The sequence below is a fragment of the Argiope bruennichi genome, chromosome 7 (assembly GCF_947563725.1).
Source record: "Argiope bruennichi chromosome 7, qqArgBrue1.1, whole genome shotgun sequence".
NCBI classification, from domain to species: domain Eukaryota; kingdom Metazoa; phylum Arthropoda; class Arachnida; order Araneae; family Araneidae; genus Argiope; species Argiope bruennichi.
In genome coordinates this window covers 108614708-108626288 of record NC_079157.1, presented here as the reverse complement: position 1 = coordinate 108626288, position 11581 = coordinate 108614708, and the positions used below count along the sequence as shown (strand labels likewise).

The following is an 11581-nucleotide window of genomic DNA, read 5'->3' as shown; positions in this document are numbered from 1 at the left end:
CCTGACAAAGAAAATTCGGATGAATATTAAATGTAAGTTAATTAGAATCAAAATACCCCTGTTAAGAGCAATATATAGTGTCTTAATAACTAAAGTATTACTATTTAGAACTGCCTTCAGTATTCTAATCTGTATAACTATTGAAACCATTCATCAGAGATGTGAAACTCGGACCATAGGCATATTATAAAACCATGCGCATTTTTCGATTTAGGAAGATATGTGGTAATAGCATTCTCTAAGAATTTATTATGGATCTTTAAGCTTTATCCTTCTTTACTAGTTTTTCGAAAACGGTTTTCTTACAGGATGAGTAGGAATTTTTTTTTCAAATGTTATGATCTTCTTTTAGAACTCTTTAGCAGTTACTGCTATTCAAAAGCGCTTCAAAGTTCAAACAGCCCATACACGAATCGGTGTTAAATCAGCATTTTAATAAAAACTGTTTAAGTGACAAAACATGTTCTTCTATTCAAGGTCATTGTGATTGGTGAGTACCATAAATACAAGTTACCCGAAGTTGTTAATGGCAACATTTGTAATTAATTTTATTTTTATTCGCTGAATGTTTTCTTCACCCCTTTAATGAGTCATTCATTAAGCGTCACTCTTTTCTAGTGCATGGCTAAGGCTGTAATCAGTTTCTGATTCAGGTAATTTTAATTATGTACGCTTTGCTTGTATTCATATAAGGAAAGAAAACGGAAATCATAAGAAAACCACTTATGAAGATGTAAACTGGAGAATGTGTGGAAATGACTAACGCAAAAAAAAAAAAAAAGGAATGAACAAATCTGGTAGAAATCGCCTTCTTATTTCTTTTCGTTATTTTTTTACTTAAAATTCCACCTGATTTCATTATTTTGCGTCACACCATGAAGCTTATTTTTTTAATACTCGACATAGATTCCCAATTCAATGCTTTTTTAACAGACTAATGATTTGTTTTTAATTGATTTAATTAATTAATTTTAATTAATTTTGTGAAAATGTTCCTTTGTTTATTGGGACTTTAGACTGTCTGACATTCACAAATCTTCAACAAACGTTTGGTGCTTAAAATAATTTATGATGAAACGCATAGAAACCTGATTAATTATTCTTGCTAAAGTGCTAGTATTACACTATATTTTGTAATTCGCGGAATTTATAATTTTTTACAAGACTATTTATTTGGCAACAAAAAAAAATAAAGTTATTTTATTTGATCTATTTGCGCCTTCACTGCAGGAATCATTACTTTGTATGAATAAATTCACATTCCCATTCTTATTACGTAGATTAATATTTAATGTTCTGCTTTGTTATTTACAATTCGTGCTTTATTGCATTATGACTGAATGAATTATGAGATGACGACTGCATTATGTATATTCTAGAAACTAATCCAATTGTCATCCTCTATTAATACACCTGCAAGTATTATACAAGAGAATACTTAAATGCATATATAAAGTAATCATAGTTGCAATTTAAAACCATTTTGCCTTATCTAAACCTTTCTTACTGAAATTATTATTACAACAAATTCAAAATATAAAAAAGTAATCGTCTTCTATAAAGATCTGGAAAAGGCCAAAATTACACAGCTAACAAGGAAACTCGCGTTTCTTATTAAAATTCGATATGTGGAAATATTAATTGATAAATATATAAGGACAGTTTTAATTCCCAAAAATGTGACAGATTTCAGACCTTTGATGCCCTGTTCTTTGGAATATTCAAAGAATGCTGGATTTAATTTGTTATTTGATTCTATCAAAACTTCGCATTCACTCAAATTTCAGAATCATCTTTGTCAACTCATTTTATTGACTAGCAGAAGTAAAATCATTAAGATATTTCGACCTTTACGAAATTGTCTAAATCCTACTATTAACCTAGAGATTGGGTAATAGCTGGGATAATTGTAAAATGGGTTAATTGTTGGTTTATAAATACAGCAGGCACCTCTCGCATGCTTTCACTGGCATTAAAAATCAGATTGTCATCTAGAATAAAAAGTTCAAATATCTTCCAATGGTATTTTTTTCCCTTTATCTTTTACGTCCCTTTCCTTTTTCTTTTATTTTGCTGCCAAAATATTCTCCACTTTTGTCATTAAAATAAATATGCACTCTGATCTCACCAAATATAAAAATATTATGTCAAAATAATCCTAAATTATTAATATAACTTTGCAATGCTTATCAAACCCGAATATCTGGCAATTTCTCCATTAAAATAATATAGGTTAATAAGTAAAATCCCTTAGGTTTAACGACAAATAAAATGATTTTAAAATCTTACTTTACTCGCACAATCAAAGCCAACATTTAGAGCATCTAGAGTTCGCAGAAGAACAGGATCACTGTTACATTTGATGGCTAAAAAAAAGAAAGAAATTTGACAATTAAGAATTAATTTTTAACTTTTATAAATCAAAATGAATAATTATTAAATTAATCTAAGCAAACAAAAAATTTTGTATTTTGATTGTGATAAAAACGCTTTTTTTTACAAAACTGAAATTTAGATTTTTAGCATCAGCCATGTTTCTTCTATTTCTAAACTCTGTGATCCCTCAACTAAATATCAAAAAAGCAAATGAATATCATAAAATCCTAAGCATTAGTAAACCTATTTGTGTCCTATTTTAAAAATAACACTTTATATCAAACAAATATTTTCTTTCTGCAAAATGGTAATGATTAATAAATTTTTCCTTCGTCAGCAAGCAGATTTTAGAAGCACTACACAAAGCATATTATCATATAAGCAATGTAAGCAACAGTTTACAAACAACTAATCTTTTGGGGCCCTGAAACGTTTGTATTTTCTAGATAATTTAATGTTGTGCTTTCAGTCGTTTATTTTATTTATTAAAATAAAAATCAATCCTTAAAACATTATTCAAAGGAAATTTTTTATATATATTCAAGATGAGAAAAGAGGTTGGTTGACATTTTCATTGCCCATTTCAAACCCTGCTGTTGTATAAATCGGTGCTTAAGGTAGAGAAGCCTTTCTGTCAATAGAGATGAGAACGAGGGGATTCAAGAAAAAGCCTGACCAACAGTGGCATAGCGAAAATAACTGATGCCCGAAGTATAACATTTTTCCGCCGCTTCAGAAAAATTCTCTTAGAAATGTGACAAGAAAACTAATGTCTTGTCTCCATGGCTCTTCTTAAAACTGATGTCCCTTTGTCCCTCAGTCGTTACACCACTGCTGCCAGATGGCACGAAAAAAATGAGCTTAGCGGACATACTCTCAGGCAAATAACGACTGCATTGGGGTTTTCAATGACTATTGTTCAAATATCAAAAATAAAATCCTTTCTAGGGTTATTAGATGGAAAGTCCAGTACGCTCAATAACAAATAACATTGCTTTATTCTTCTCGAAGATACGGGAAATAATTCTCAGTCAAAATGTACACAAGAACAGCATTGCAGTAAACATCAGCATACAAACAGTTAATCGCTATTAAAATCCGCATCAGCACAAAACTCTCAGAGAATTCGGGGGGAGGTCAGCAGAGAGATTTCTCTAAACTACTCACGTCTCTCAACTCGTCTGCTACTCTTACTGAATACTGACTCGTTTTCTTTTATATATGATTTTCGAGACAGGGCACAGAATGTTTTAGAACAAACGCTGGAAATCGAATCCTAATGGAGATATAGCCAAGATTCTTGAATATTCTTTATCCTTCATTTTTGTCGCCAGAACTTTCAAATAATCGTCAAGTTTGTCATTAGGGCTCGGTATCCATTCTGCAATCATTACTATACCTTTAAAACTATTTTTCTTACCAAGAGAATTATTGCACATGGAAATAATACATACTGACCGATACAAATAGTTCAAATTCATGGCAACATACTGAGCCATTCGGAAAGAACCCGATACAGGTTAAGGGTTTCAAGTATACGAAAACAAAGCTACTGTTAATTACATTCTTCAATAAACCAGATCTTTATAAATAGCGCCAACTGCATAATTTGCAATAACTTAGTAAAATATTTACCATAATAAGGATCTACACGAGGCATTGCTAATCTCCATTGCTTAACCCTTTCGACAGTATCGCCGATATCAAAAACCAAAAAAGCAGAATCGTCACACTAAAAGTAAAATAATAATTATTATAAAATTGCATTTTAAAAGAATTTATTTACCAAAAGATTTCTTAGAATTATTGTTTATGAAGAAATTATATTGGTTCTTTTAAAGTTTCCAGCAAATTTTTTATCTTAAATTTTAATGTTTCGAGTGAATCTTGGAACTTTATACAAGAACAAATTCATGTGCAATAATAAAAGAAAACGATAAAGTTTGAATAATTACAAATTTGGTTGGAATCTCGATATTTTTTTCCATTTTTTCCAGCTATAATTAATTGTAGTTAATGGAACAAATAAAGAAAAATGGTCTTTCAAAATATACAAGGTATAGTAGAAAGGTTACCCCGTTTTAGAATTTAACAAAATCTGGCAATATCTGGCAATAAGTACCTGGAAATTGAATTTGCGTTTTAGACCCGTTTTTCCAGAGATTGTAACAACATTCTGATACAGAACTACACTTGTAGTCATAAAATCACTTACCAAATTTGATATAATTAAGTCTGAGTTATTGCGGTCACATGTTCTGACTATGTTTCAGACCGACAGACGATCAGCTCCTTGTTCGATTTGGCTCAAAATCTGATAGGTGTCTTCACCATAGATGTTAAATTTTTATCCGTTTAGCTCTCTTCGTTTTATACTTATTGTGTTAACTTTTATTCAAACAGCCAGACCGACAGGCTTCCTCTGAACGCATTTTGCCCAATTTTTCATAAAAATATGTAAATTTGCCGCAAAGACCGTATATCAAATCCCCTCTGTGTAACTCCAAGTTTTTTTTTTAGTTATCTTTGTAACAGACAGACAGATACTTTCCAAAGACGTTTTTCGAACTCAGAGAGGTCTAAAACGGGAAGAGTGGTCAAAATCCCGAGTTCGAATTTTTTTTATGATTACAATATTCTCTCTATACTCCTCATACGAGAAAGTAAATATTCATACTCGGTTTGTTTCGCTATACTTCGAAACACAAAATGGTCACGTGCGGGACTCTGGAAATAAAAATCTAGCATACGTGGCATTCATGGTTTTGTCCAAATCTCCAATTTTTATACACGGAAAGGATTATGTTATTATTATTTAGGAATATGCGAGAAAGCTTTGGAGTGACCACTTCCGTAATATAACTGGGAAATTACCGTCTTGACGAAAGGGCTATCTATTAAATGTTTATATGATGTTCAAACTGCAAGCACTAACTGATCAGGGATCGTAAGTGTAAATCTTTTCAATTAATAGGACATTCATAAAAATCATACAAAATGCGATTTTTGTAAAATAGCATAAATGAAAATGGAATGATCACACATATTTAAAGCAAATTCTATTATATGAAATTTTGTCTCCATAATTCGATAGCATGCAACTTATATCATATGAGTCTATTAAAAAATAAATCATTGTTACTTCCTGATCCGCCGTGTCACATAGTTTTTCTATCTCTTCTAATACAGCAGGATCCATGACTGAATTCTGTTGAAAAGATATACAAGTTATAAATAGCTTCAATAATTCATCATGTACTTCAAAGAGAAAAAATGGAAGAAGTTCATACACCTGTTAATCTATGATGTGACGATCCTATAATAATTTCAAATTATTAAATAGGTGTAATAATTTAGTATAGGGTGCATACTTGCAACCTATAATACAAATTTCTCCAAACAGAAAAAAATATGTGCTATTATAATAAAAAATTGGAATGCCATTTTTCAAAATAAAGACATTTATGACAAATCTGTTTTCCTAAAAGCTTCTATTGTTTTGATTAAATTCATTTGGAGGTTCGTTGTTGTTTCTTTTTCTTTTCTTCAACAACAGTTTTAAAACATTCCCTAATTTGTCTTTCCATTGCAATCATTTTTAAAACACCGAATTATCTGTTTCGATTCATTGGTGCATCCATTTAAAAGCTGTAATTGCTGTAATTATTTGTCCTCTAGCTTCTACAACTTACTTTTCTGTTCACGCTTCAATTTTGTTGCTATCTCCAAGTATCTTTCGAACTGTTTAGATTTTAAAAGTTACTAAGGTTAATTTAATAATTTTAAAAGATTTTTTATCACAAATTAAATAGTTTTAATTATTTGAAATTTTTAACTTTCATTGTAATAGGAGTAGCATTTTTTTCAATCCAAATGAGGTCAAAGAATATGCAGTAGTCATAGCCACATAAAATAAGATTTGCTCGCCAAGTTAATTGCTTCCTCTCGAAATTAATTACAAATCTTCGAAATGTTTGACGAGTGAAATAAACAAAGAGGTTAATTTCTGAAACCATATTTATTTCTATAATCTTCCTGGTGGCGATTATTTTCTTTCAAACCTTGCTGTAATTATTAGAAATTGTCAATTTCTAAACTTATTTAAGTTTTGCCTTTTTTTAACATTTAATGCTTCATTTTAACATTAATTGATGGAAAAATACTCGCATTATATTTCATAAAAGAAATATCTTTTTTATTATTGAAGATGGGATGAACACATCTACTTTAATATTCTTGCAGCAGGCTTATGCAATATTGATATATATTTCAAACTTTTATGCAAAATTTACAGGATTGTATGCATTATTTTCAAATAAGGCAAGGGGGAAAATATGCTATATTTCACCTTTTTTTTTTTTTTTATTTAGCAGCCAAACTCACCTCTGCGGAGGATGAAAATACAGGACATTTATACTGGAACCTTACTTATTAAAGCAATTTAACTTTAGCCTTAATTTTTTTATTTAATTTAAATTTCTTGGGCATTGGCCTATACCCAGATTGTTAAGTTACGGTTTTTGCTACCATTCCAAAAGCATATCTAGCTTACAGCAGAATGCTGGAGACTTGAGATTTCATTTATAATAAAATACATAAGATTTCTGTGCATAAAAACTTAGCTTAAAATTATTTCGAAGAAAAACGCTTGTCTGACTGTAGATTCATAAGGGTGAATTATTTTAACAAAGTGCATACACAGCTCGAAACTTCAATCCTTTGAAATTTCGCAGGGAATTTAGGTGCTTATCGTACTTTACTAGCATGAGTGTTTCGGAATTTTCAGTATTTAAAAAGAAAAAGCTAAATACAACCAGACTGAAGCAAAATAATCGTATACTTTGGCATCATCTATATCTAATATATGAATAATAAATATAAAAGTGAAAAATCTTGCTATATCCAAGACACTGATCACATCATTATGCATGACTGAAAATATGATCAGTTGATAACAATTGACTAAACAATCTATAAATTTAAAGTTTTTTCCTCTATACTCTTTAAATAACATTATAATAATCAATTATTTTTATATTCCATATATATTCTTGAATTGATATATGGAACTTACGAGTCATATCATGTAAATAATATGGAATTGACTTACTTTTTCAATCCTAATCACAAATATATTTGGTATAGTATGGCAGGGTTTTTTTTCCCCGTGTTTGACAGCCTCCAAACAGCCTTTAAACTAGAATAGAAAACAAGAACAAAATTCACGGATGCCTTTAACTATTTAAATTCAGTTAAATAATTAGATTTAAATTCTATCAACTAATCAACTAACAGATCACCAGATGAAATGAATATGAAATAATTTATAAAAATAATAGCTAATTAATCTTACTATTAAAAGAGCAGCATTTTCATGCCAAAAAAACATGTTCCCTAAGAAGAATTCTTTAAATTTGAATAACAGTTCTACCGGAATACATTTACAGAATTCTTATCGTTTGTATTCTTTTTGTTTTGTATTTTTTTTATTTTTTTTTAAGAATTGAGATGCAAAAATTAAAAATGGTACGTTTAAGAGAAAGAAATTAATATTTTTCTACGTTACGAACCACGGCCAATTAATTACCCCGGCCTTTTCTTGTTCATTCATTGCGAAACATATTTTTGTATCGAGAGAAGTTATATTTAACATCTTCATTTATATAAAACTAAAACTGTAGATGTTAATAAGAAAATAATTTGTTTTTATAGCGAAAAAGCGGAAAATATTGATAATTGCATTTAGTTTAATTGAGTAGAAATGCAAAATTATTTTATCGGTTGGTTTTGCAAGATCAATATCTAATAATTTATTACAATCTTGCTTTTTAAAACATATTACATATAAGTATACCACAATTCTTTAAAAGCATTTATTAATAATGCAAAAACGTATAAAACTTACATGCACACGAATTATTCCAATTGAAAATATTTTTTAATGAAATAGATTTTCTAAATAAATAAATCTGTTGACAAATTCCGTTCATGACGAGGAATACGAATACATTTATTTTGGTTTTAATATATATATTTTTTTATTTTTATGTATGATAATGCATAGTTGTAAACTGATGGCTTACGGTTTCAAAAATTTTGCACGTTAGAAAAATAACAATCTAAACAATATTAATACTTCTTTTTAAAAAAAATGAGAGGTTAACATGAGCTGAAAAGATTCAAATTTGGTGAAAGCTGGCAGATATTTGCGCTTCTTGTCCTTAGATCCTTTTCTTTCGCATTTACTCAATACTGTCTTGTTACCAAATATCATGAACACAGTATGTTACCTTAACCTTTGTGTAATAAATAATAAAATATTAAAAATACTATCTTTAATATTGTTTTTTTTTATCTGAAAGAGTATGTATATTACATATTTCATAAATTCTGTATTAATTTTTTTTATAATATTTCGTCAGGAATTGAACATATTACATTCTGTACTGATCAACTTAAGTAAATAGCGAGAACAGAGTTCATTTGATTATTCTTACAACTATCTACCAACCGATACAATGCCGATAATTTTCCTTCACACCTGTACAGAAGCTAAATCCTGTAAAGTTATTTGTGAAAACAATGCTTTTGAATAGAAGAGGAGCCTTATTTTCAAGAAACGAACGGGCACAGAAATATCGCAATATATTTTGGTAAGAATATATTTATATGTAAATATAATAATGCTTGTAACTGTGAAGAAAAAAAATTAACGATGTACAAGGCAGATTATTTGACTTAGAGTTATAAAATTTGGTAGTTACTTCTTGGGCAGAATATGCTCACTAAAACGATATGGTACCCAAAAAAAAATCTATATTTTTATTGGCTCGTATGATAGTTTAAATCGTTCTTTCTAAATATATCTGTAAAATTCCAAAACTTACTTTAAATAGAAGAATAATATAGGAGTTGATGAATATTGAATACAGAAGTTCAGTATAAAAGTTGATGAATATTGAATACAGAAGTTCAGTATAAAAGTTGATGAATATTGAATACAGAAGTTCAGTATAAAAGTTGATGAATATTGAATATAGAAGTTCAGTATAAAAGTTGATGAATATTGAATATAGAAGTTCAGTATAAAAGTTGATGAATATTGAATATAGAAGTTCAGTATAAAAGTTGATGAATATTGAATATAGAAGTTCAGTATAAAAGTTGATGAATATTGAATATAGAAGTTCAGTATAAAAGGTGATGAATATTGAATATAGAAGTTCAGTATAAAAGGTGATGAATATTGAATATAGAAGCTGATAAATATTGAATTTCAAGACACCATTATAATTGAAATCCGTTTAGGTATCTACTTAAACAAATATATGGATACAATTTTTCAATTTTTGCGTATTTTGCGTATGAAATATTTTTTTATTAAGAAATAAGTATTTTATATAATGGGTTTGTTCGCTTTTAGCTTCTGTACACTCAAGTCTTAAAAAATAATTGGAATAAAAGTAAAAAATATTTTTGTGCATATTGTTAGTTAACAGTGTTACTAGCAGACCTATGAATAAAATCAGTTCTGTTGTATACATTTATTAGAAGTTGAGTAATTTAGGAAATTTAAAATTTTTTTTTTCTTTGCTACTTTTACACATCCAGTTTCAAAATATAACATTTTATTGGCACAAATTCTTGCAATTTTTTTAATGAAACCATATAAAATAAATTCATCAACATTTCATAAGTGTTACAGATTTTTCCATGTACATTACACCATGCTATTAGACTATGAAAACTTTAATATTTCTCTCTATCATATTTTTTTTTTTTTTTTCGTATTTTATTTTTTGGAACTATTGAAATAGAAGTGTTCATTTTTTTTTTTTAATGAATGTTCTAAAATACATAGTTTGTAAAACTGTGTAAGAAATTAAGTTTAAGATTTGTAGTAATTTCTTAACAAATTTTAATGTCAAAAACAATGCATTTATGGGAATCTGCGTTTCCAACAGTAAAGAAATAACAAATATCAACATCAAAAAGAGACTCCCTACTCGTTTTTACGCAGTATATTATAAGGTAACTGGGGGAAAATCTGTAAAAAAGATATGCATGTTTAAAAAGCAACAAAGACTTTTTTTTTATCTTAAAATATTTAAAAATTAAATTTTTGAAATATTTTATTATAAATATAAAATTTGGGGGATTGATAGTTATAGATTATTAGCGTACATAAAATACAATTAAAATCTATTTCCGAGTATCAGAAAATTTAATATATATATATATATTTGAATGGTAACAAATATGACTAAGTGGCAGAATTTTGACTATGAATTCGTCTGAAATTTTTTCCTTGTAACTTCAAGCATATTATTGTACATAACCATTTATATAATCTTAAAATTAAAAGAATTTTTCAGTTATGAAAACTCTAATCTCATAGAATTTTTTTTCTAATTTTTATGAATTTTTTAATGATATTATCCAATATTTTTCACAGTTTTAGCTATTATGGTGATACCCAAGCACATTGCGATATTTATTAATGAATTTTATTAAATAGCTTATTGAATTTTATTAGATACGATAGATTATTGTTTATTCATTGCTAATAATTATTTTTTTAATGTAAAATCGGATGAAAAAGCAATAGCGAGGGAATATCGTGTTGGATAAGCTCTTGCTAAGGGCGCAGACAAAAAATGTTGCTCAAAAAGACATTAAAAAATGTGAGATGGGCTCATGATTTGTGGAATAAATTAAAATGTTGTAACCTTATTTAAAAATAAACCTTATGTAACTTATATAAATTAACTCGCAATTTTTGATATATATATGCATACAATTTGTAATTTATTCACTACTGCGGTAGATTTAACTTGTTTTGTCCATCATTTCTCATCAGTATAATTCATTTCAGAATCATCCCTATTAATAACATCTTGAATCATACAATATCTTTCACTAATAGGGACTTTTCAGGAATACATCATTTTTAATTAAAATATACTATTGTAAATGTACTTAAAAATTGCTAAATAAAAACAGAAAAAAATGGAGTATGGTAATTTACCGGAAAGAAGTTAGGCACCAAAAAGGGGATGAAAGTGATTGCACAAAATGTGTGGCGGTCTCAATTTTAGTTCTTCCAGAAGTATCTATCTCATCAACACTACCTACATATATCTAAGTTGTATTGTTATAATCCTGCCTATACCAGGTTCACATCACAGATAAAATGGATTACCGG

General features: G+C 28.4%; 1 long non-coding RNA gene across 1 annotated transcript; it reads right to left on the bottom strand.

Moving 5' to 3' along the window:
* Nucleotides 1-4008: 4008 nt before the first annotated feature.
* Nucleotides 4009-11541, bottom strand: LOC129976122 (uncharacterized). Its single transcript, XR_008785087.1, has 5 exons — nucleotides 11405-11541; nucleotides 7487-7573; nucleotides 5669-5692; nucleotides 5519-5584; nucleotides 4009-4108 (listed from the first exon to the last, which is right to left on the bottom strand). It is a non-coding gene; the product is annotated as an uncharacterized LOC129976122 (long non-coding RNA).
* Nucleotides 11542-11581: the final 40 nt, after the last annotated feature.